This window comes from Macrotis lagotis, chromosome 4 (genome assembly GCF_037893015.1).
Source record: "Macrotis lagotis isolate mMagLag1 chromosome 4, bilby.v1.9.chrom.fasta, whole genome shotgun sequence".
Classification (NCBI taxonomy): domain Eukaryota; kingdom Metazoa; phylum Chordata; class Mammalia; order Peramelemorphia; family Peramelidae; genus Macrotis; species Macrotis lagotis.
Window position 1 is genome coordinate 276,259,790 of NC_133661.1, and position 25,852 is coordinate 276,285,641.

At 35.4% G+C, this 25,852-nt stretch overlaps 1 long non-coding RNA gene across 1 annotated transcript in view; it reads right to left on the bottom strand.

Moving 5' to 3' along the window:
• LOC141520423 (uncharacterized) overlaps positions 1–10,292 on the bottom strand; it is an 81,954-nt gene extending 71,662 nt beyond the window's left edge. Inside the window, exons 1-2 of the long non-coding RNA XR_012477617.1 lie at positions 10,259–10,292; positions 8,877–8,976 (exon numbers count right to left, since the gene is read on the bottom strand). This is a non-coding gene — a long non-coding RNA (uncharacterized LOC141520423). The remainder of the gene's footprint in view (positions 1–8,876; positions 8,977–10,258) is intronic.
• Positions 10,293–25,852: the final 15,560 nt, after the last annotated feature.

Consider the following 25,852-nt stretch of genomic DNA (forward strand, 5'->3'; position numbering starts at 1 on the left):
CTGGAGTCAGGAGTACCTGGGTTCAAATCCGGTCTCAGACACTTAATAATTACCTAGCTGTGTGGCCTTGGGCAAACCACTTAACCCCGTTTGCCTTACAAAAAAAAAGTCATTGAGTTACTGATGAAAAGAGATACTCTTGAATCTGACATCATCTTCTCCCCCTACCCCCACCATAACTTGTCCATATGTGGAAATACATCATCAGGGCTGGATAAATGAAGGATATGACAACTCTCATCATTTTTAGAATTTGTCAAGTCTGAAGAGACCAGACTACAGATGAGCAGGAAACTGCATCAAGGTAAATTGGAGTTACCCGGATTGAAGAGCAGCTCTGTCTTTTGTCTTGTGATTGGGAGGAAAGAAATTGCATAAGGTGCTTGTCCTAGCACACTGACTAATCTCTTTATTTTAGAGATAAACTACCTATAGATAGAGAAATAGATGTAAAAATTATACAGATTTCAGGTTCAAATGTAGCTTCTCTGATTCTCAGTTTTAGAACTTTTCCCACTATGCAGTTTCTCTATAGGAGTAAGGCAATGGGTCCCTGAGCTTCCCCAATTATAATTGTAGCTTTTGTTGGTTAATTTTCATGCTGATTTAGCCCTTAGTTTTATTGTCAATAAGTTAATAGGCCTTATTTTTTATCTCCTTTTTATCTTGGAACATAATTCTGTATGTGTGGGAATCAGCAGGAAGGGGGAATTTTGCCAAGTAATGATCTACAATACTATAACAAAGGATGGGGGAGACTCTCTGGCCTCAGAACTATGCTAAGAGGAGTGGCTGTATGATATCTACTACTTATCACCCTGTGTTGGCTATTTTTAGCTTTTTCCTGGCCAAATGTGACCCCTATTAACAAGGGTTACAGGATGCACTGTTATTTATTGCCTTATTGTTAAGGCAATAAAATACAGTTAACCCTTCCACATTGCAGAATTTGCAAAGATGTGCCACCTCCATGGTCTGGAAAATCCATATTAAAAGCTTTTGGCCCTTCCTTCATAGCCGAGAAGAAGTCTGAATTTTTTCTTTTTCTTTTATGGGGTGTTTACAATATCTTATTATAAAATTTGGGTGGATATTTTTAGTAGATTTTTTTGGAGGCATGGGGCTAAGTGACTTGCTCAAGGTCACAAAGCTAGTTAAGTATCAAGTGTCTGAGATCAGATTTGAACTCAGGTCTTCCTGATACAAGGACCAGTGCCCTATTCACTGCTCCATCTAGCTATTCCTAAACCCAGGTCCTTTAACTAAAATTCTATCACTGTTCCACACTGCCAGCTGGTGCCCACATTACTAGATAAGAGCAAATTCAACTTCACATAATAATTCAGAAATAAAATATTTGAATTCTTTCCAATATATTTTATATGTGAAAATTTTTATGCTGATTTGGGAACTACTTTGCATGCAAAAGGGAGAAGATTTGATAATGTTGAGGAAATCTATTCAATTGACTGATAACTAGACTCAGAAACATGTTGTTTTTTAAACATCATCTGAAAAATGAAACTAAGAGAATGGCTGTTGCAAGTCACAGGTGATTCAATACATTTATATTTCACATAGAGTATCAAAATGTGAAAATAATAAGGGAATTTTTTCTACAGCTCATGTTGAAATTTTGTAACATTTAAATAATTCCCAAAATATACATATTTCACTTATATAAAGTCTTATGGAAGGAAGTCTTACTTAAGTTGGAGGATATTGATTCTGGCTTGCCTTTGGCAGTTTGTAGATAATTGGTTCTTCAGCTGGATGAACAAAAGCAAGGGTTCTTGATCTCTCCTAGATATTCAAATAAGATTTTGAGGGTGAAATCCCAGACAATTATCAAATTAGAGATATAATTCAGGCATTCTCAGAAAGGCCTTCTTATCACAGAATCACATGTACTGAGGATTATTTCCAAGGATGTCCTGAAGATCAAATTGTTAAATTTTTGTGTGAATATTTATATCTTAGAAATGGGCAAATGCCACAAGATTATGCTTGACTTATTGTTTTGTTGATTAGCTTAAACTTAAAGTGATGGAGAAAATGTTGCATATATTTGGGAAAGGGGGAAAGAACTATTTGTTACGCATTTATCCAGCTATCACTGATTAACCCCATCCTATGGATGGGTATAAATAGCACAAAAGATCCTTCAGAGGAAGAAATCAGAGTTATCATATATAGTTCCCTTCCCATCTTCTCAAGGAACTGAGAAAAACACAGAGAAATGGTCAGATAAGAGAGAGCACACAAGAAACTCAAACAATGATTAATTACATAAACAGCTTTAGTTTCTTCAAGTGATTCTTATGTGACATCAATATCCCCTCACTATCCTGCTCAGTCTCCTCTGGAGATATTTTATACTGAATTGTAAAGAAAATTAGTACCTAGAATGAATGGCAATACTCTTAAAGTAGCTTGACCAGTGCAGAGTGCAGTGGAACTGTCAACACTCTTCATCTCTATCTTGGACAGGATATAAGTCCAAGATCATATTAGTTTGGAGGGTATCAGGGAGAAAGGTATTCACCATCATTTTTTAATCATATTGTTAACTAAAGCAATAGAGTTTTTTTCCTACCTAGATGTCACAGATTTTGTGACATCTTGAAGCAGTAATCTATAACTGACTTTAAAAAAAATAATAAAGTTAAATATAGATCTTTACATTTGTTCCCATTAAATTTCTTCTTGATAGATTTAGATTATTATTTCAGCTTGTCAAAATCTTCTAGGATCATAATTCTGACATATAGTATATTAGCTATCCTTTCCATAACATAATGGAATGGTTTTAAAATGGTTTTAGAATTTTCTGGGTGTTCTTTTATATAGCATATCATCTCAGCAAGATAATAATGTCTTTAGGATAGTAATTATAGCTTCTATGTTTATTTTTCCCATAAAGATTGCCACATTTCTGGGCTTAAGTGTATATTTCAAAAGCACTCATTGGTTGTTTGTTGTTGTTTCATTTTGAAATCTCCCTCCACAACAGTCTGATCTTCTACTGACCCAACTCCATTGTATTATATTAAATGAAACTAGATTGTAAATATGATAATTTATAAAATAATTCAAGACATTTCACATTTTACCATTGTAAAACCCAACAAGAGTATTTTCCACAGAAATCTTGGATAGATCTACAAAAGTTTGTTCAAATTGTGAATTTTAATCATGAAATAATTGAATTTTGGAACTAGATACTTCTTAGCTGTCATCTAGTCTAAACCTCTCATTTTACAAGTGAAGCTCAAAAAATGTTAAGAGATTTGCATAATGTAGCAAAATTAGCTACTTGCAGGCTCAGTTCACAATCATATTTCTGGTTCCCTATCCAGTATTGTCGCCTTTTATCTCATATCCCACTTAATTCTGTGCTCACTGCCATTTTAGGTAGTCACAATGAACCACATTTCCCTTAATTTGTAGTTCTTAGGATTAGTGCATCAACAGCCAGCCCCTTAGGTCCCATATGTGACTGTCACAAGGAAACAGCAGTTGTAGTTTTGTTTTCTCTTTAAATAATAACACTAATAAAGGCTTGTGAAGGCCATTCTGAAAATGTGTCCCTGTGGGCACATGCAGCAATATGTAAACTATGCAAATATTAAGCATTATTATTTTTTGCAGTGCCTTTCACACTACTTCTCACACTTGTCTGCAAACATTAATTAGGTTTCACATGAGTGAAGTGAATAAATAATTTCCAGGTTATTCTATCAGCCATCTGAGTACAGTAGAGTCAAATAATATATAAGCCTTATATTTAGCACTCATGCTTCAGATGCTATTATCAATGACTTGTGAGCAAACTTAAAGTGCCTAATATATATTTTCTAGAATCTGCTTTCATATCACAGTTAAACTCTCAGATCTGGCAGTGGACAATATCTATGATACAGATACTTGATGGAGTTTTCAAAAGCAAATTATGACACAGTTCACTTCCTCCTCCATCTTCTTAAGCACATAATCAGAGATTGGATTAATTGGATTAATCATTAAATATAAAAATTGACACTTTTATCATTGAAAAAAGTAGTACAGCTAGGTGAAACAGTAGATAGTGTATGGGGCTGGGTAGAGGGAGTCTTATGTTCATGAGTTCAAATTCTCAGAAACTAGTTTATGTGATCTTATGCAAGTCACTTAGCCCTGTCTTCCTAAGTTCCTCTTTTGTAAGCCACTATAAAAAAGCAAATTCCTTTAATTCATAGATTGCCTTACTTTTGTATTTGTAATATATTTGCTTACACCAGTGTTAAATAAAAGTGCCAAAAAAGTGCTAAATAAAGATTTTTCACTCATTTATAACTAACTTGATGGATAGCAGGATCTGGTGAATTGTGGGGTTTCGGGGGGGGTTGGTTTGGGTTTTTTTTTAAGATAGGACAGTTATGAGAAAGTTTATAGGCAGAAATGAATCCCAAAATAGAGAAGAAAAGTAGAGATAGGAAGATGATTGCCAAGGATGGGGGATAGGGGAATAACAGGAGAAAATGAGAGGGGATAAGATCAAGGACACATGTTTATCTTTCATCAGAACCTATAGTAAAGAATAGAAGATATAAAGAGGTGTTGAGATACATATAAGGAGATAAGAGAGAGTTCATGATGAACTATCTTTATTTTCTCAGTAAAGCACATGATAAGATCTTGTAGTGAGTCAAGACAACTTGGTTGTCTAGTTCCATTCATCAGTGTAGAAAATGGTAGAGTCATGATTCAACCTCTTCTGACTCCAGATTTAAAACTATTGGGTCTACTGTAGCTGCCTCCCAAAAATTAATGTTACCAAAGTTCTATACAGTTTTATGCCTAGGAAATCTTAGATCTCCCTTATAACTAAAGCTAGATATGGGTTCTCCTTTGTTCCTAAATTAAAAGAACATGTGAACCCCCTAGAGAGAAAGTGTGCCCCCACATTAAGTACAATTTTCCACAAAATCAAACCAACAGAAATAAGAATACCTTTAGCTCCCTTGTTTCTGAACATTTGTGTGGACTTTCAGAATTACAAAGTGGGGTTAGGAACTGGATCTATGATTTTGCTGATATCAAGGTAAGGAAGTTTCCTCTACTATTGCTGGTGGGCACTTTTTATGAAATTTACTGTCTTAAGGAGCTGCCTAGAGCACTGTAAGAAACCAATGTATGTCACAAATCTTCTTGAGTTCTAAGATTAGCTCTAGTCACTAGACCATAAAACAAGCCAAAATCAAATTTATGAACAGATTGCATTAATAAGTAATTCACAAAATCATAAGTATGCTTATCTATTCATGCATATGGTTCCTGCTAGAGGGTTTCATGGTTTCAAAATATCCCTGAGTCAGTGACCCTAGAGTATGGGTTGGGCAGCAGCTCCTACAGAGCTTACTAAGCAGGCTTGATTACAGTTATGGCATCTATACTGGCTATATGTGCCTACATTCCTTTCTCCTCATTCATAGGCTCCATACTGAGATAATAAATAAAGATTCTTAATCTTTTTTTGTCAAGATTTCTTTTGGCAGTTAGTTGACTTTTAGCAGACTTTGCATCTGCTCCCCTGCACAGTTTTGATTCCAGAAGAAAATGCTCCTCCCATGACAAGCTCATCAAACCTTGTTTGACTCTTCCTCTATCAGCCTCCTCTGTTTTAAGGGCAGGGTACCATATTCTTCCCAAAGTCTTCCTTTCTAGAGGGCAGAAAATGAATTCTCTCACTTCACTATGCATCTGCAACCATGCCTGGTTTCAACTCCACAGAACAAGTTACTCCTTGGTGTCAAGATCCTCCTAATACCTTAGCACTTCTTCACATCTTTTGTGTGTTGTCTTCCCTTTTAGATCACAAACTCATTGAGTCTTTCTTCTTATTACTTATAACCTCGGTACTTTCAGTCATGTCCAACTCTTCATGATCCCATGGGGATTTTCTTTCCAAAGATATTTAAAAGGTTTGCCATTTCTCTCTCCAGTTCATTTATAGATGAGGAACTTAGATAAACAAAGTTAAATGACTAACCTAGAGTCAAAAAGCTAGTAAGTGTCTGAAATTATATTTGAACTCATGAAGATGAGTCTTTCTGATTCCAAGACCAATCCTCTATCCCCACACCACCAGGCTAGCCTTAGATCTAAGCAGTTTATACTGTTCTTTCCCTGTGAGACTGGATCTGGAATCAGAGGATACAAGTTCAAATTTGTACTCTTTCATTTACTAGTTGTATGCCTATGAGGAAATCACTTCCCCTCTCTAGGTCTCATTTTCTCTATTTGGAAAATGAGAGGATTCAACTAGATGACCTTTAAGTTTCCTTCTAGCTCTAAAGCTATGATTCTACAAAATATAAATAATAGAGCAAAAAGACTTCAGTCTGACAAAGAAATTGAATTTCTATCATTAGGAATTCTAAGAAGTGACTCTGAGAATGTATTGTGGCAGCAAGACCCCTATTAAAACACAAATTCATCATCAGTTATTTACACCATAACAAAATTTATCAATTAACACCTAGGATATATTGCAGGCCCTTGAAGTATTGAGACACAGGTCAAAGAAATTATGAAGAGTAGGGTGTTGGGAAAGGAGAGAAGTACACTCTGGCACCTTTCTAAACAACCTAATCCTCGCTTCTTCATCACCACCCTCATTCTAACTTCACCATCTCTTCCACATTAATTTCCCTTATTTTCAGATCTAATCATGTCAGTCCTGCACTCAAACTTCTTCCATAGGAGTTCAATATGACCATTAAATAAACTCCACAGATTTTTTGACACTATTGGGTACTATCTCATAATAAATACTCTTCTTTTTTTTATATACACTTCACCTTTTATTTAAATTTTAAATACTCATTTAACTATCCTTTTTGTTTTGTTGTCTTCTTATCCTTTTCCTGATCCCCTAATGTATGTTTTCTCAAGGTTCTACTCTTGACCCTATTCTCACTTTATTTCTTCCCTCTCTCCTTTAGCAATCTCACTCACTCCTCTATTAAGATAACTCCCAAATCAATATCTCTACTCCTGAGCTCTTTTCTTGGTTCCAGATATGCATTTTCAATTATCTATAACAGTGGGTGGGGAAATTTTTTCTGCCCAAGGATATTTGGATATTCATAATATCATTCAAGGGATTTATTTGGTCAAACATTTAATTAATTAACCCCCACCAAAAGCACCTAGATTTGTTGAATTTCAAGTCCCACCTGCCTTAGCAGCACCAATACTCATCCCACCCTAAATGCCCTCCTTCCAAATCCCCCCCAACCAGGTTCCCTGCCCCAGTCTACTAGATATCCCAACCCAGATATCTCAGCATAAAAAAATCAACTTGCCCAAATTTAGCTTATTTACTGTTTTATTCTGCTCTTACTTATGACCACTATTTTTATCTATCTTTTCAGCATTCATAGTCTCCAATTCTCCTGACCTAGGGATTATCTTTGATTCTTCTCTCTTATTAATTGATATAGAGTAAATTCCTAGCAATTCTACCTCTACATCTATTACCACTGTTATCTCCCTAGATCAAGTTCTCATTAGCATCTCTTTTAGTTGTTGTTCATTCATTTTCAACTGCATCTAACTCTTTGTGATCCATTTGGGGTTTTCTGAGCCAAAATACTAGAGTGTTTTACCATTTCCTTCTGCAGCTCATTTTACAGACAAGGAAATGAGGTAAATGTGGTTAAATGACTCATACAGGATCACACTGATAGTACGTATTTATGACCAGATTTGAACTTATAAAGATGAGTCTTCCTGACTCTACATCTGGTACTCTATCAACTGTACCACTAATTGTCTTTGCATCTATCTAGACTACTGCAAAAGTTTCCTCACAAATCCCCCCTATCTTTGCTCTCTTCTCAGTCTCATCTATCCTTTATACAATTGTAGATAATTATTTTTAATGCATTTGTATTATCACAGACCTCCTCTATTAAAAAATCTTCAATGCCTTCTATTGAAAAATGACTAGTTAAAACTGCCTTTTCTGACATTCAAGGCTTTCTACAATTTGGTGCCATATTATTTTTCAAGACACTGTTGCTCTCCTTATATTTGTATGCTCAGCAGCTAATGCATGTCATCATATCATTTCATAATTTGTGGTTTATGTATTTGTGAAGGCATCTCACTTATATTACCTAAACATTATATCTCCTCTAGTGACTTTTATAGTTCTTGCTACATAATAAATAATTAATGAACGCCTTGTTCATTTAAAAAAAAACACTTTATGAGCAATTTGTTTATATGTTGTCTCCTACTACTAGATTTTAGGCTTCATTACCATAAAGACTATATTCCCCTCTTCCTCAGATTTAAGATTTTTATTGATATCTTTTGTTTTCACATTGTCTTCATTTTTTTTTTTGGCAAGGCAATGGGGGTTAAGTGACTTGCCCAAGGTCACAGAGCTAGGTAATTATTAAGTGTCTGAGGCAGTGCTCTATCCACTGGACCACCTAGCTGCCCTAACTTCATTTCTTAATATGTTTCTCATCCCTCTTCTTTTCCAAGTGAGATATCCTTTTAGAAATAAAGAACAAAAGGGTCAGCTAGATGACACAGTGAATAGAAGAACTGAGGTCAAATTTGACTTCAGACACTTGGTAATTACCTAGCTGTGTGACCTTGGGCAAGTCACTTAACTCCACTGCCTTGTGTACCCTCCCCCCCAAAAGAAAGAAATAAAGAACAACAAAATGGATATCCAATTTATTGCCAAGTCTCAATGATATTACCAGTAAGACATTTCTCTTATACTCCCTACTCTCCTATGACATCACCCTTACTCAGGCTTTCATGAACTCACACTTGGACTATTATAATAGCTTGCTAGTAGGTCTGCCTACCTGTCTCTTCCAATTATCGATGCTCCACTCAACTGTCAAACTGATTTCCTCAAGAACCGGGTCTGTCCATGTCATTCCAGTACACAGTAATATCACACCACTTCAAGGACCAAATAAAAAAATCCTCTGAAAATCAAAGCTCATAATCATATTCCCCACCCTATCTTCTTTTCCAGATTTCTTACAACTTAATTCCTCTCTACATATTTTGCACACTAATGTGATAAGCTTCCTTGCTGTTCCTCACACAAAACACTCCTGTTGCTGACTATCCCCCATGCCTACAAGAAACCTTTCCAAATTATCCTTACTGTTAGTGCTTTCCTTCTGTTGATTATCTCCAATTTATCCTGCATATAAATTGTTTTTTACAGAATGGTTAACATATTGCCTAGTCCTTTAGATGGTGCACTCAAGGTATTTGGCAAATAGTAGTCAGTTGATAAATGACAAGGGTGGGGGGGAGGAAGCAGTTCAACAAAATTAATAAATACATGAACAAACTGGCAGCATATAGTATATTCTACATCTATATTTTTTCTATGTCCCTCTACTCTTTGAATTCTTCCTATTCATGGTTTTTGTGTCTCAAAATTTAGCATAATTTTTTAAATCATTCCTCAATCAATGGATATAAACATTAATTCTTTATTACCATTAAAGCACTGCTAGTAATATTTTGGTGGGCATGGAATCTTGTTTTCTTTTTTTAATATCCTTGGAGTACATGTCTAGAAAGAGAATCTGAGTCAATGCATATGGCTCTTTTAGTCACTTTTTCATCATAAATCAGAAAATATATTATATTTACCTTTATATCTTCCTCAGGGACCCTCCCATAGAAAAGATACTTAGTCAATGCTTTAAAAAAAAATTTGAATCGATGCCTGATAATGTCTGGGGTTCTGTTGTGGACTCTGAGTGTAATCACCAATTTAGAGGTTTGTCTGGTATCTAGAGCCACCTATCCCAACATCAATAGTTTGTTCTGATTAAATTTAAAATAAAACAAACTTGATTCTGTAGTTAAGGACATCCCCCACTTTTCTGATGGTTCATCAGACACCTAACAACTAAGAATAAGAGCACTGACATTCCATGAATTGCTACTGTAAAGCCTATACTTAGTCAAAAGGGAATGATCAGTGAAATTTATTATTTCATACAACTAAGAAATTTTTGTCCACAAAGTCCAAAAGATCTGACTAGTCAATTCAATTAAACAAATGCATTATTAAACCCTGCTCCTGTGCAAGACACTGGGAATATAATAAAATAAAACGAAACAGTCCTTGCAATAGAGAAATTAACTTTCTATTGGGAGAATATAATATGTAAATATGATACAAGAAAAACCAAAGATTGAGAGAGCACTAAGTTACCTGTTCAAGAAAGGTTTCAAGTCAGAGGTTCAGGACTCTATCTTAAAAAGAAAACAAGAATTTTTAATTGTGAGAAGTTCAGCAAACAATTAGCTTAGTTTTGCTGGAATATAAAATCATGAAGGGGTGTATTATGAAATGAAATTTTCCTATTATAATCACAAAAAGAGAAGTCAAATACTTTGACTCTGGTATTCCAGAAACTAGATGTCTCAGTTTTTCTTTGTGTACAAAGCTTTGACTCAAAAGGTAGCAAATAACTTTGCATGTAAGGAAATCTGTCCCCAAGAAACTAAATCAGAGGCAGTTAATCTATTCCAGTGACTCTTAACCTTTTTTGTGTCACAGAGCCCTTTGGAAGTCTGGTGAAACCTAAGAGAACCTTTCTCAGAATAATATTTCTAAGTAAAATGAAATATATAGTATTATAAAGGAAAGCATTGATATCAAAATAATTATCAAAATATTTTTTAAATTTGTGATATAGTCATTTGCTTTTTATTAATTCAATAAATATGTTAAGATATATTAACATATTAAATAATAATAATATCTAGAATATCTTTTTATATTTAAAATATGGGCAAGTTAAAGTTATTTCCTAAGGAAAAAACATATTGATGTGCAAGGTTGTCACCTGCACTTCATAAATAAATGAACTGCTAAATTTACCAAGACACTAGTGAAAATAAAGACATATTTTTCCCATACAAATTCTAAGATATCCTAAATCTATCACCTTTGTTTAAGAACCCTTAGTCTATTCATTTGCTAAATGATTAATCCAAAACTGGCCTCATGGTCATAACTTTGTTTTCCCTCCTCCATAAACTCTCTACTCTTTCCCTCCCCCCTGCCAACTCCATGCACACAAGCATGTATAGTTTTATGATCTTCAATAAAGTCTTCTCCCTTTTGAGAACTGTGTTAGATATATTTTCTCTATTCAACACCAGCCTCAAGAAAGATTTACATTCTTGTTTTGCTTAAAATTCTCATTTTAATATACCAATAAAAACAAGTAAAATTTTCTCATTTCAGAGGATTGTATTTAGTTAATTATCGAGTTTCATGCATCAAATCATTCATTACATTTGGTTTTTCCTACACAGTGATTGCTGAGTGAGTGTGTGTGTGTGTGTGTGTGTGTGTGTGTGTGTGTGTGTGTGTGTGTGTGTGTGTGTGTGTGTGTGTGTGTAGTAATATATGGTCAGCAGGAAAAAGAACCAACAGAGAACCTGCTCTATACTATAGGACTCCATAAAATACTCATGATCTTTTGCATCTTGTTTGGGGAGATAAGTATATTGGTGCAGAAAATGAGCATGGGTAGCATGCTATAACTAGTAGGAACTCTCATGTCCTCTCATGCCCAAAGTGATCAATGAAAGAGACATACATAAGTCAAGGAGGACACAAATGGTAGGAGTCAGAAGAATTCAGGAATTAGCCATAGAGTCAGAAACCAGGCAAATAAGTTGGGTAGCACATAGTCAAAAGATGAATAGAAAGATCACTCAGTTGAGCTCTCCTAATATAATGCCTCAAATTGAATTCTGGGAAGGCAGAGACAACAAAAGGTCAGAGTAAGATATTTTTCTGGTATAATACAACCAAACCTGTTGGAAAGAGATGTGTAATTTAGGGGAGGAGGCTGGCCTGGAGCCTACATGGATGAAGTACCATTGGTGGAATTAGATAGTGATGTTACAATCAAACCTCCTCAGAAGCAGTGAAAACTTTCAAGTCACCCCCCCTCCAAACTATCTCTGAAATTAGAAAACTGTAGTGTAAAAAAGCCTGGTACCTGAGACAGTTACTCCCTGCCCCAACCCTAGTGGCAGAGTCCAACATTAATACAAAGTTCCAATTCAAGAAACAGAGAAGAAAAAGGAGCAAACAAACAAACAAAAATATCTGACCTCAAAAGCAGGGAAGATCAAGAAACAAACAGAAGACAATGAAATAAGAACAACTATAAGTAAAGTCTCAAAGAAAAAAAAGTGAAATGGACACAAGCCCAGCATGAATTTCAGGAATACCTACATTTTTTCTTCAAAATCAAATAAAAGTAGTAGAGGAAAAAATAGGTAAAAAATGAAAGCAGAGAAGGAAAATTATGAAAAGACAATTAACAATTTGACAAAAGAAGATGAAAAATACTGAAGAAAATAGCACCCTTTAAAATAAACCTGACCAAATGGAAAAAGAGGTAGAAAAATTCACTGATCCAGTGGTACCAGAAAGAAGTACAACAGGTTTTTGAAAAGCAGAGTTGGCCAAATAGAAACCAGGACCAAATTCTTACTGGAGAAAATCATTCCTTAAAAATCAAAATTGGGAAAGTGAAAGCCAATAAGTCCATGAGATATCAAAAAACAAAATCAAAGAATAAAAATAGAAGAAAATGTGAATTGGATTGGTAAAACAATTGACCTCAAATAGATCCAGGGGAGATAATTCAAATTCTTTTTTTGGACTAGCTGAAAGCTATGATTAAAAAACAAAGGAGCCTATTCATCATGTTTAAGAAATTATCAAGGGACAATTCTCACTTCTGGCCAACATGGCAGAGAGAAGACAGGCACTGTGCTAAAGTTTCCTCATCTTCCCTCATATATAATATGAAACAAGCCTCTTTACAGAAATCCTATCAACAAAACCCAGACAGAGAAGCTAGGAGAAAAATATCTACCTCAAGTTTTGTCTTCTGGAACTGAGGATGAGCCAGGTACAGAAAGTAGACTCTGCTGAGAGCACAGGATGGGGTGAGAGCCTGAGAGCCTGAAGGTAGGACTAACCTAATCAGTGGAGGGGAAAGAGCCTGATAGCATGACTATCCGGAACAGCTGAAGGGGCATGAGCCAACTGGGAAGCAGAGGCATTTGTTGTGGAGTTTACTGGCAGGGCTGAGGGTTAGTGGTTAGTTCCAGTGCAGGAGAGTTACAGACATTGATCCCTGGGCTCCTCTAGTCTGGAGGAACTCAGAGTCATTTCAGCTTCATTCTGGAATGAGCAACAGAGCTCCCTCAGCTGAGAATAGGGAGAGCAATTACTTTACACTAGGGCAAAGCCCACTATTGTCAAAGATAAAAATATTCAGCAGCTTTGTCCATACCATCCAGGCCAAGAAAGAGGGCCACAAATCAAGGTCACAGACAGGCTAGAGAAAGCAATCAACTCAGCCTACTGGCCAGCCCACTTGGACATACTAAACCCAGTGAGTAAAGCCTCTAAGGGATCTCAACACCAAACCTCTGTGAACCAGTCCCTGCCCAACACAAGGTATTAGGAAAATGAAGAAAGGCCAATGAAAAGTAGGGGCCATAGAAAAATTCCTAGAAGGAAAAGACCCTAACTCAAAGAGACCTAAAACCTCTGAGGAGAATGTGATCTGGTCTCCAGCACAGAAAGACTTCCTTTAAGAAATCACCAAAGAGTTTAAAAATCAATTGGAAAATTTAGCAGAGAAAATTAACACTTTGCAACAAGAAAATAAATCCTTGGAAAATTCAATTGCACAAATGCAAAAAAGAAAATAATTCTCTTAAAACCTCAATTGGTCAATTGGAAAATTCTTTCAAAAATACAATTGACCAATTGGAAAGGGAGGTGCAAAAGGTAAATGAAGAAAATTCTTCTCTAAAAAAAATGGAATTGGTGGAAACTAATGACTTCATGAGACAAAAAGAATCTGTTAAACAAAACCAAAAAATTGAAAAAATACAAGAAAAAGTAAAATACCTCATCAGCAAAACCACCCTGAGAAGAGATCGAGAAGGGACAAGCTGAGAATTATAGGTCTTCCTGAAAACACTGAAGAGGAAAAAAAAAGCCTGGACTTATTACAGGATTTAATGATGGAAAACTACCCTGATATCATGGAACCAGAGAGCAAAATAGTTATTGAAAGAATACATTGATCCCCTCAAGAAAGAGATCCTAAAGTGAAAACACCAAGGAATGTTGCGGCCAAATTTCAGAACTATCAAATTTAGATACCAAGGAGTCACAGTAAGGATCGCACAGTACCTGGCTGCATCAAAATTAAGGGATTGAAGGGCCTGGAATGAGATAGTCCAAAGAGTAAGGGACTTTGGAATGCAGCCAGAAATCCACAATCCAGCAAAGTTGAGCCTTCTCTTCCATGGGAAAAAATGGACATTTAGTGAAATGGAAGACTTCCACCATTTCCTGAAGAAAAAAACCAGAGCTAAAAAGAAAATTTGGACATCAAACAGGAGGCCCAAGAGACACATGAAAAGGTGAAGAAAAACTGCTATCCAATAAGATGCAACTAGCTATGCCTGAACCTGGGAGAAAGATTCTCACAACTCTCGAGAATTGTAACTCTAATAGAGAGAATATGTTTAGCCAGAAGTGATGGACACTCATTTTCCTGTGACTCAAATAGAATGATTTAAAAATAATACCCCTGGTCTCAGGCCAAGATGGCAGAGAGAAGACAGGCACAGTTCTAAAGTCTCCTGATTTCTTACCCATCTATCACATGTACCCAGAAAACCCAGAAAGAAAAGCCAGGAGAAAGAGCATCTACCTCGGGATTTGGCCAAATTTGGGTGGGTAAGTCTGGGCTCAGAGGGAGGATTGGCCCCGGATCAACCAGATTAACAGCTGAATTGGAACCAGGAGTCTGAGGGCCCGAGAGCCGGACCTGCTGGATCAGAGGTGGGGCTGGACCATGGGGGCGTGAGTCTGCGGGGTAGCAGAGGCACAGTGTTGGAGCTATCCCCGGAGATCCCGGACAGGGCTGGGGGGAGAGTTCTGGAGCAGGGGAGCTATGGACACCATCGCTGGGCTCCTCTGGTGTGAGTCCCATTAAAACTCAGACTTCTTCCCTAACAAACAAATGCAAACTTCTTCTGCCTCAAGCCCAGGTGTGTGAGCAGAAGAACCAGCCCAGCAGAGGAATGACTTCAGGCTAGGGTAAAGCCCACTATTGATTGAAGACAAAAGAATTCAATAGCTCCAACTCCTCCCTTCAAGGAAAGGGAGAAGGCCTCAACCAAGGTCACAGACACTCCAGAGAAAGCAACCAGCACCTCCTACTGGCCAGCCAGAGAAACTGCACTCAGTGAGTAAAGCCTTTAGCAATCCCAAGCCCCTGTGAATCAGGCCCTCCCCAACTCAGGTCTTAGCAAAATGAAGAAGGGTCAGCGGAAAGGTGGTTCCATAGAAAACTTCGGGGAAGGGAAAGACCCTAACTCAGAGAAACCTGGAACCTCTGAGGAGAATACAATGTGGTCTTCAGCATAGAAAGACTTCCTTGAAGAAATAAGGAAGGAGTTTAAAAATCAACTGGGAAATTTGTGGGGAGACAATTAATACCTTGCAACAAGAAAACAAAACCTTAGAAAGTACAATTGGACAAATGCAAAATGAGCATAAATCTCTCAGATTTTCAAATGGGCAAATGCAAAAAAGAAATTAATTCTCTCAAAACCTCAATTGGTCAAATGGAAAGCTCTTTCAAAAGTAGAATTGACCAATTGCAAAAGGTGTTGCAAAAGGTTAATGAAGAAAACTTCTCCCCAAAAAAAGAATGGAGTCTACAGAAACTAATGACTCCATGAGACAGCAAGAGTCAGTGAAACAAAATCAAAAAATAAAAAAAATAGAAGCAAATGTAAAATACCTCATCAACAAAACGACTGACCTTGAGAATAGATCGAGGAGGGGCAACCTGAAAATTATAAGACTTCCTGAAAACATTGAAGAGAAAAAAAGCCTGTGCTTAATATTACAGGATCTAGTGATGGAAAACTGCCCTGATATCATGGAATCGGAGGGCAAAGTAGTTATTGAAAGATCCCCACCAGAAAAAGATCCTAAAATGAAAACACCAAGGAATGTTGTGGCCAAACTCCAGAACTATCAGATAAAAGAGAAAAACTTGCAAGCAGCCAGAAAGAAACAACTTAAATATCAAGGTGCCACAGTAAGGATCATGCAGGACCTGGCTGCATCAGCATTAAGGGATCGAAGGGTCTGGAATGAGATATTTTGAACAGCAAGTGAGCTTAGAACGCAGCCAAGAATCTAGTTTCCCACAGAGCTGAGCCTTCTCTTCCAGGGAAAAAGATGGACATTTAATTAAAAGGAAGAATTCAAAAAATTTCCGATGAAAAGACCAGAGCTAAACAGAAAATTTGGACATCAAACAGGAGGTTCAAAAGACACATGAAAAGGTAAAAAAAAAATAGTGGCAGTAAAAGGAAAAAAATGCAATCCAATAAGTTGAAACTGGCTATATCCTAGCATGGGGGAGGGGGGAGAGTCTCATAAATCTTGAGAACTGTAACTCTAACAGAGAGAATATACCTAGCCAGAAATGATGGACATTCATGACCTATCCATGAGACTGCTATATAAAGAGATGTAACTGGCTTTAACCCCACTTGGGAGAAGGACGCTAATAACTCTCAAGAATTTTGACTCTATTTGATAGAATATACTGAATTAGAAGGGACAGACACTCAGAATTTTCTATGACTTTGATAGAATGATCTAAAAAACATTACCTCCTTAAAAAGGGGGACAGGAAAGACACTGGAGGAGGGAGGGGAGTGAATGGAGCAAATCTCATTACACTAAGAGGCACAAAAAAAAACCTATAGTATTAGAGGGGAAGAAGGGAGCAGAGCAGAAACACCTGAATCTTCTTCTCATCAGACTTGGCTTAAAGTCAACCTACACATACTCAGTTAACTTATAAAGCATCTGACCTTTCAAGTATTAAAAGGGGAAAAGGGGAGGGGGGGATGGATATAGGGAAGGGAAGTGGGGGAAAAAGTGGAAATAACAAAAAGAAGGGAAAGGAAGGGAAAGGAAAAGGGAAAAAGGGAAAGGGGAAAGTGGAAAGAAAGGGGAGGGTGTGATATAGGAGGGCAAATACACTGAAGGGGGTGGTATTCAGAAAAAAATACTAGGGAATGTGGAGAAAGGGGGAGAAAGGGGGAGAAAGGGTGAAAAGACAAATGGAGGGAAGATAGCATGGAGGACAATAAAGAATTAGTAATCATAACCTTGAATGTGAATGGGATGAACTCTCCCTTAAAATGTAAGTGAATAGCAGAGTGGATTAAAAACCAGAATCCTACAATATGCTGCTTACAAGAAACTCATTTGAAGCAGAGAAATACATATAGAGTAAAGGTAAAAGGTTGGAGCAAAATATATTTTGCTTCAGCTGAAGTAAAAAAAGCAGGGGTAGCAAACCTTATCTCAGACAAAACCGCAGCAAAAATAGATAGCATTAAAAGAGATAAGGAAGGAAACTTTATCCTCGTAAAAGGTAACATAGACAATAAAATCATTTCAATATTGACTATATATGCACCCAGTGGGACAGCACCCAAATTCTTAGATGTCATATGAAAAATTGCTCTAAATCATTACTTATTAGAGAAATGCAAATTAAAGCATCTCTGAGGTACCACCTCACACCTCTCAGACTGGCCAATATAACCAGAAAGGACAATGATCAACGTTGGAAGGGATTTGAGAAATCTGGGACACATTGTTGGTGGAGCTGTTGGCTCATCCAACCTTTCTGGAGAGTAATAATGCCCAAAAGTCAACAAAAATGTGCATACCCTTTGATCCAGCAATAACACTACTGGGTCTATACCCTGAAGAGATTATGAAAAGGGTAAAAATATAACTTACACAAAAATGTTCATAGCTGCCCTGTTTGTGGTGGCAAAGAATTGAAAATTAAGTGAATGTCCTTCAATTGGGGAATGGCTTAACAAACTGTGGTATATGTATGTCATGGAACACTATTGTTCTATTAGAAAGCAGGAGGGATGGGAATTCAGAGAAGTCTGGAAGGATTTGCATGAACTAATGCTGAGCAAGATGAGCAGAACTAGAAAAATATTGTACACCCTAACAGCAACATGGGGGTGATGATCAATCTTGATGAATTTGCTCATTCAATCAGGGACAATTTGGGGCTATCTGTGATGCAGAACACCATCTGTATCCAGTGAAAGAATTGTGAATTTCAACAAAGACCAAAGACCATTACCTTTAATTTAGAAAAAAAAAACATTATCTTATTATGTAATTTTGATATCTCTTATACTTTATTTTTCTTCCTTAAGGATATGATTTTTCTCTCTCATCACATTCAACTTAGATAAATGTATACCAGGGAAACAATGTAAAGCCTAACAGACTGCCTTCTTCTGGGGAGTGGGGTGATAGAAGTAAGATTAGGGGAAAATTGTAAAACTCAAAAAATAAAAGAAACAGAAAAAAATAGAAAGAAAATAACAAAGAAAGGAAAAAAAGAGAGATTATCAAGGAAAACTGACCTTTTATTCTTGAACCAGGGAGTAAAATAGAAATTGAAGGACTCTTTTGATTACCCACTGAAAGAAATCTCAAAATGAAAACTCCCAGGAATATCACACCTAAATTCTAGAGATTCCAAGTCAAAGAGTCAAGGAGTCAGAAATAATACATTCAAATGCCATGGAATGACAGTATCATACATTAAAGAATTAAAGGTCTTGAAATAGAATTTTCCACAAAGTAAAAGAGCTGGGATAACAACCAAGAAGAGTCTATTTAGTAAAATTGAGTATAATCCTTCAGGGAAGAAATGGATATTTAATAAAACAGAGGACTTTCAAACATTCCTGATGAAATGATCAGAATTGAATAGAAAACTTTACTTTTAAATACAAAACTCAAGAGAAGCATAGAAATGTAAACATGATAGAGAAATCATAAGGGACTCCATAAGATTCAACTTTTTAGTTGTCTGGGAAGATAACACATGTATCTTCTAAGAACATTATCATTATTAGTACAGTTAGAAGGAGCCTACATTCGAAAAGGGGCAAGTTAATAATGTTATGTTGATGTTAAAATAGATAGGTGAGAAAGAGGAATGCACTAGGATTAGGGGAAAGGGAGAGGAAGAATGAGGAAAACTATCTCACATAAAAGAACACAAGGAAGACATTTTATTATGGAGTGGAAAATCGGAGCAGCAAAGTTTGAGCTTCACTGACAACTAAATTGGTTCAACAATGAAAAAAATATATGTATATATAAATATAATGAAGTAGGAGGGCAATGGAATAAGAGGAAGATGGGTATATGATAAAATGGAGGGCAGATAAAAGAAGTCAGAGGTCAGAAAGAAAACAGACTTTAAAGAAGGGACAGGATCAAAAGAGAAAGAATGATAATAAACCAAAGAAAATAAAATGGAGAAAATGCACAATTAGTAATTATAACTATAAGTGTGAATAGGATGAACTCACTATTAAAACAGAGATAGATAGCATGGGTTAGAAACCAGAAACCAAGGATATGTTGTATACAAGAAACACAAAGAGAGACAAAAAAGTAGTTAAAGTAAAGGTCTGAAGAAGAACTTTTTATGCTTTAGTTGAAGTGAAAAAAAATTCATGGGTAACAACCATGATCTCAGATAAAACAAAAGAAAAAATAGTCCTAGTTAAAAGATGTCAAGGAAAAGGGAACAGGACCTGCATGTGCAAAATATTTATAGCAGTTCTTTATGTGGTGGCAAAGAGTTGGAATAGAGGCGATGCTCATAAGTTGGAGAATGGCTGAACAAGTTGTGATATATGATTGTGATGGAATAATCCAATGCTATAAGAATGATGAACAGGAAAGTTTCACAAAATACTGGAAAGACTTACATGAACTTAACAAAATAATATGAGTAGAACTAGAACACTATAATGCAGTCACAGAAATGTTGTAAAGGTTATCAACTGTGAAAGACTTAGCTAGTCTGAACAAGACAGTGATCCAAGACAATTTCAAATAACTCATAATGAAAAATGTTTCCACCACCAGAAAGAGAATTGATGAATTTTGAATCCAGATTGAGGCATGATTAAAAAACACTTTATTTTTATTTTTGTCTATTTTCTTTTGCAAAATATTTAATATAAAAATATGTTTTGCATGACTTCACATGCATTCTTCTCAGGGACATAGGAGAGATAGCCTTCCATATTAAAAAAAAAAGATTGTTAGTCTTTTATATGTAACTGGAAAATGCTTAATGAAATGAATAAAAACAATTTTCAAAAGTGCAATGTACCAACCTCAAGAATGGAACTTAATGTGGAGTCAACCATATTTGAACAAATCTTTCCACAACCTTTTATCAATCACCTACTATGCATGAGGCACTGTGTTAATTACTAGGAATACAAGTACAGATTTGGCCTTGACCTTGTTTTCAAATTTGTCCTTGACCTTGTTTTCAAGGAGTTTACAATATAAATAGAGGGAAAGTATACAAATAATTATGCTACAAAAGATACTATGAGAAATATATACAAATTTCATAAATTTAAATTTCATTCTATCTCAACCCTCATATTAATAAGTTACTAAGTCTTGTTGATTTTATCTCCATAACTTTTCCAGTATTTGTTTCTTTTTTCTGCATTCATATTTCCTCATGTCCAAACTATTTCAGTTGCTTCATAACTGGTTTTTCTGCCTCAAGTCTTTTCACTCTCTAATTTAGCCTCCATACAGTTGATGAATCAAATTCCTAAAATATAAATGTAACTAGGTTACAATCTTTCTCAAAAAAAACTTAAATGCTTCCCTATTGCCAATAGAACAAAACACTTAGGATTACAAAAGAAAGCAATTATATTGAAATAGGCATCAAAGTGTTTTTTAACTTAAGATTTAGTAATATGTGCTTCTTTATGAACTCATTAAATAACAAGACAATAGATTTAAAAATCTATTCATATTTATGTCGATGTCTCAACCTGGCATTTCAAAGCTTTCCACAATCTAACATTTCTTAGTCTAATTTCCACAGCTAACATTTCTTAGTCTAATTTCATATCATCCCACTTTAGTCACTATTCAAGCAATCAAATTTTCCTTGAAATGTTTCTCTATATATGATATTTCATTTTCCACATGATACTTTTGCATAAGTGGTTCCCCATATCTAGAAAACATTTCCTACTCCTTTTTACCTCAAAAAAACTTGAACTTCCTTCAAAGTAAGCTTCAAGTTCCAGTTCCTACTTAAAGAATTTCTTGATGCTCCAAATTAGTAATACTGTCTTCCTCATTAAATATTGTTTTTCACTTTGCATTTGCTTATCTATAAATTTACGGCATCTCCACCCTGCCCTACCCATTTCAATAGAATATAAATTCCTGAAGAGCATGAATGGTTTTATTTTTGTCTGTATTCCTAATGCCTCCTGAAGTGCCTTATCAGGTTCTTTAAAAGATTTGTTGATTTTATTTTAATATAAAGTAAAGGTCCAGTTAAAGTTCTATGAACAGTTTGCCTGCAGAAGACCAATAGATGTTGTGTACATTTTCCTGTTGACCAAGAGGTGAAGGATAATGGGCATGAAATATATCATACCATCATATGCAATTACTAGAATAGTTTAGTTGGAGTAATGATTTATTATTATTATTATTATTTTTTGCTCTAAGGGAAGGTTTCATGCTGGAGAGGTGGGGATGAGAAAGTAGGGGAGAAGGGAAAGAATTGAGAAGAGACAGTGGTATATAAAAGACAACACTAATCAACAACTTTTGAGGACAAAAAGAAATACAGCTAGACTTTTCTTCCAAGAGATGTATAGCCAGCGATACTGGCAAAACCAGACCCAAGCACGGCTGAACTGAAAGACCAGGAGGGTGAAGATAACACCACTAGAATAGAGTGTATCTAAGGATGCTGTTATATATTTGGGAACCAGAGTTAGAGAGGACTACTATAATAACCTTATGAACTCACTCATGAAACAATATTCCTTGTTGACTTTGGACATATAATAAAACCAATACCAATTTGAGCCATCCTTCCCTTTAATGGCCTCTCTTTTCTTTCTTTTGGATACATTAAAAGAAGAAAAGTCCTTGATAAAATTTAATTCCCCCAAGAAGGTGCCTATGAATTCATTAGATTAGTCTCACATTTAGAGTCCCTATAGTCAAATTAAAGTTTATGATTGCTCTTAAAACCTATGCAATTCTTAACATTCTCCATCCTTTTCTCTCTGTTGCCACCATTACTGCAGGAATGGAAGGGAACCATACAAGACCTAAAGAGAATTATTTAGTTACAGTAATAATGCTAACTATTTGCAAAAAGACCACATGAAAACAATTGACGGTCGTGCACCATCTTTTAATAAGGATGATGTGGCTGGAAAATACAATGAAGAATGTAATAAGAAACATCTTCCAAATTACTTCAACATACACTTTAATACATGGTGATTTCAAGACAAGGTTAAAAGGTATGAGGATAGGGAGAAATACATGAGTAAGCAAAGCTCAGGAATAGGAATGAGAGAGGCCAAAAGCTTGTAGATAAAAAAGAACTCATACCTCTACCTTATGAACACTTTCTTTGAGGGAAGTATTAATAAGTGTTAGACATGATGAACATCAAATAATACCATGTAAAGTGAAATACATTATATTTTAACTGCCAGGAAAGGACTTATTATTGATGTGGCATTTAATATCTCAACTATCTGTATACAGTGATACTATTATCTCAATTGAATGAAAAATCAAAATCAAAACTAATTGAAAAAGAAGAAAATAATCATGAAAAAATTATGGCTTAAAACTGAAACAACTTGTCATTGAATTATTTAAATGAGTAAATGAAAATTAAAAGACCTGGACAACAGAAATGATATAGGCACCAAGTATAGCTTTATCTAGAAATTTAACCTATATAAATTAGTTTGTATAACAGTGAAACTTAAAGAGCCAGGAGGCACCTTAGTCATCAAACATTTGCCTACAATTGAAAACAGAAAGAGTCATCTGCTAATGGCAATATTGGAAGATAAAATTTAAACTTATTTGTAAAATTTTATAGAGGATGATAGATGATTTTGAGTAGTGTCATCTCATAAAGAATAGAGAAGCAGTGGAGAATAAAAGTTTACATAAAGCTCATCAAATTATCCAAAAAAAGTAATCCTGAGGATATTCAAGGGCAAAAATGGAAAGAAAGCTACAAATAGAAGAAAAATGGAAAAGATTTGTAAAGTCATTACATGTCAGGAATTCTAAATCTTTTTTGGCATGTCTTGGATCTTTTCAAAAGTCTAGTGAAGTCTATGCAAACATTCTCAAAATAAAATCCATAGGATTCCAAAAGAAGTCACTTATATTGAAAATAGTTTTCAAGGTAATTTTTTTTCCAAATTGAGCTCATGGATTCCAGATTAAGAACACCTGCAATGAACTCCTTTTGTATTAAGGTCAATTAAGCCAATCATATTGAATTCTAATTTTACAATCCAAAGTGACTATAAAGAGAAAGCAGAAAATGGGTACTAAGGAGAATAACAATGAGATAAGTAAATAGAATAGACCAAATATAAACACACACACACACACACACACACACACACACACACACACACACATATATATATATATATATATATATAATTCTGAGGGATTGATTTACAGATATCTGAAGGCAGAGAGGATACCAAAAACATATAGCAACAACAACTATAGCAACAATAACTAACATTTTTATGGTTACTCATGTTTTCCTAAACATTTTACAAATATTTCAGTTCATCTGCACAACAACTTTGGGAAATAGGTTCTATTTTTATTCTTATTTTATAGGTAAAAAACTGAGGCAGAGAGAAGTTATGATTTGCTTAGTATCACAAAGCTGAAAATATCTGAGGATATATTTGAACTCATATCTTCCTAACTTCAAGCCTATTAGCCTATTAACTGTGTTTCCTAGCTATTAAAATATGGTCCTTATTAATTCTGGGGAAAATGTAACAAAGAGAACATTATTAATCCATATGCCCACACTCCTATCTATATTAAAATCATTATAAGAGTCATCTATGTGAAGCAAGAGTACCCTTAATAAGGTATTAGTAAGGAACAATTAGACTTGTCTATGTATTTTCAACAATTGACTGCTTAACTGGAAGAAGTACAGAATATTTGATCCCTTTGAACATCTAGGATTTTTTAATTTAAAAAACCACTTGATATAATTTTTAAAAAATTAAAGTACTACCCTACTGGTTCTTTTACAAAGTGTCTCATATCCATATAGAAAAATCATTCAAGATTCCCTTGGATGGTGAGGTCTTTCAGATATTTATCTGTGGATCCCATTATGCTAATTGTAATAGAGACAGCTAGATGGCACAGTGGATAAAGCCCTAAGTCTGGACTTTGAAAGATCTGAGTTCAAACCTAGCCTATGACCTTCCTGTGTGAACCTGAACAAGGCACTTAAGCTTTGTTTCAATTTCCTCATCTGTAAAATGTATGTAATAACAGCATTCACCTCACAGGACCAAATGAGATATTTGCACAATATCTGGCGCAATATTTCTAAGTAAATGCTTATTTTGTTCTTTCCTAGCTCTAGATGCTTGCAGAAGCTCCAGAAAGAGATCTGTAGTTACTTAAAGAAGTTTGGTCTATCAGTATACTAAGATAAGATCAAGTGGACAAATATTATTTTTGCATAGATTTCAGTATGCATTTGGACAGAATCCCTTAAAGTTTATTTATTAGTTTGTTTATTGGGGATAGAAAGAACAGATAGACAGTGAATTGGGCTGGGAGTACAATGGGAGAAGAAAGCAGGATGCAATATCACCAAGAATCCTTCACTGACTACAAGTTTTCCATGAAATCAATAACCCATCTTTTAAATTCCAACATTCTATTGTTTTTACTATTTGACAATAAGACAACGGATACAACTGCTTACAAAGAATTAATAATGAGTATAACAGAAGACAATGGAACTCATGATAAATGTCAGTAGGCAGTAGCAAATAATTAAACAACTAAAGAACCCAGTAACTCCAAAGATAAAGAGGAACAAAATGTCGAGGAACTATTTGACAGAAAGAAGATGAACTACTCTCTTGGTGAGATTAATGGATGACTAAGGGACAGTTGGATTGTTCCTCTAGCATCCTTGCTATGGCAAAAAAAAAAAAGGCAAGGAAAGCCACCACTATATTGGGTGGACTCTTTGTGGTAAATTTATGGAAGAATATAGACAAGATTTGCACAGATTGGGCAGGTATGGATGGTGTGTTTGTTGCTTCATTGTTACTTCAATGAAGTTACAGATCTATTTGAGAAATTATTCACAATTTATGAGAGTAGGATGAACCGTAAAGGTCATCCAGAATAGATTCTAGATTAGCCTCTCAATCTATAGATGAGGAAATTGAGACCCACAAAGATGAAATGATTGGCTAGGGTCACAAAACTAGTGAGCATACCAGATCTGTGCTCTTCCGAATGGGAATCTAAAGCCTTCATTATGGGAATCTAAAACCTTCATTATGTTCAAGATCTTTATATGAAGAGTCAAAATTGATTTAATTCTTTTCCCATGCTTCTGATGGTATTCTTTGCCACAGTTACTATTTAAATATGACCTTCCTAAAAATATTCCCAACCCTCAGCTAAACTGCAAGTGTTACATAAAACCAAGAACACATCCATTGAATTGGTCAATATTTCATTTCACTATTCCACTAGTAT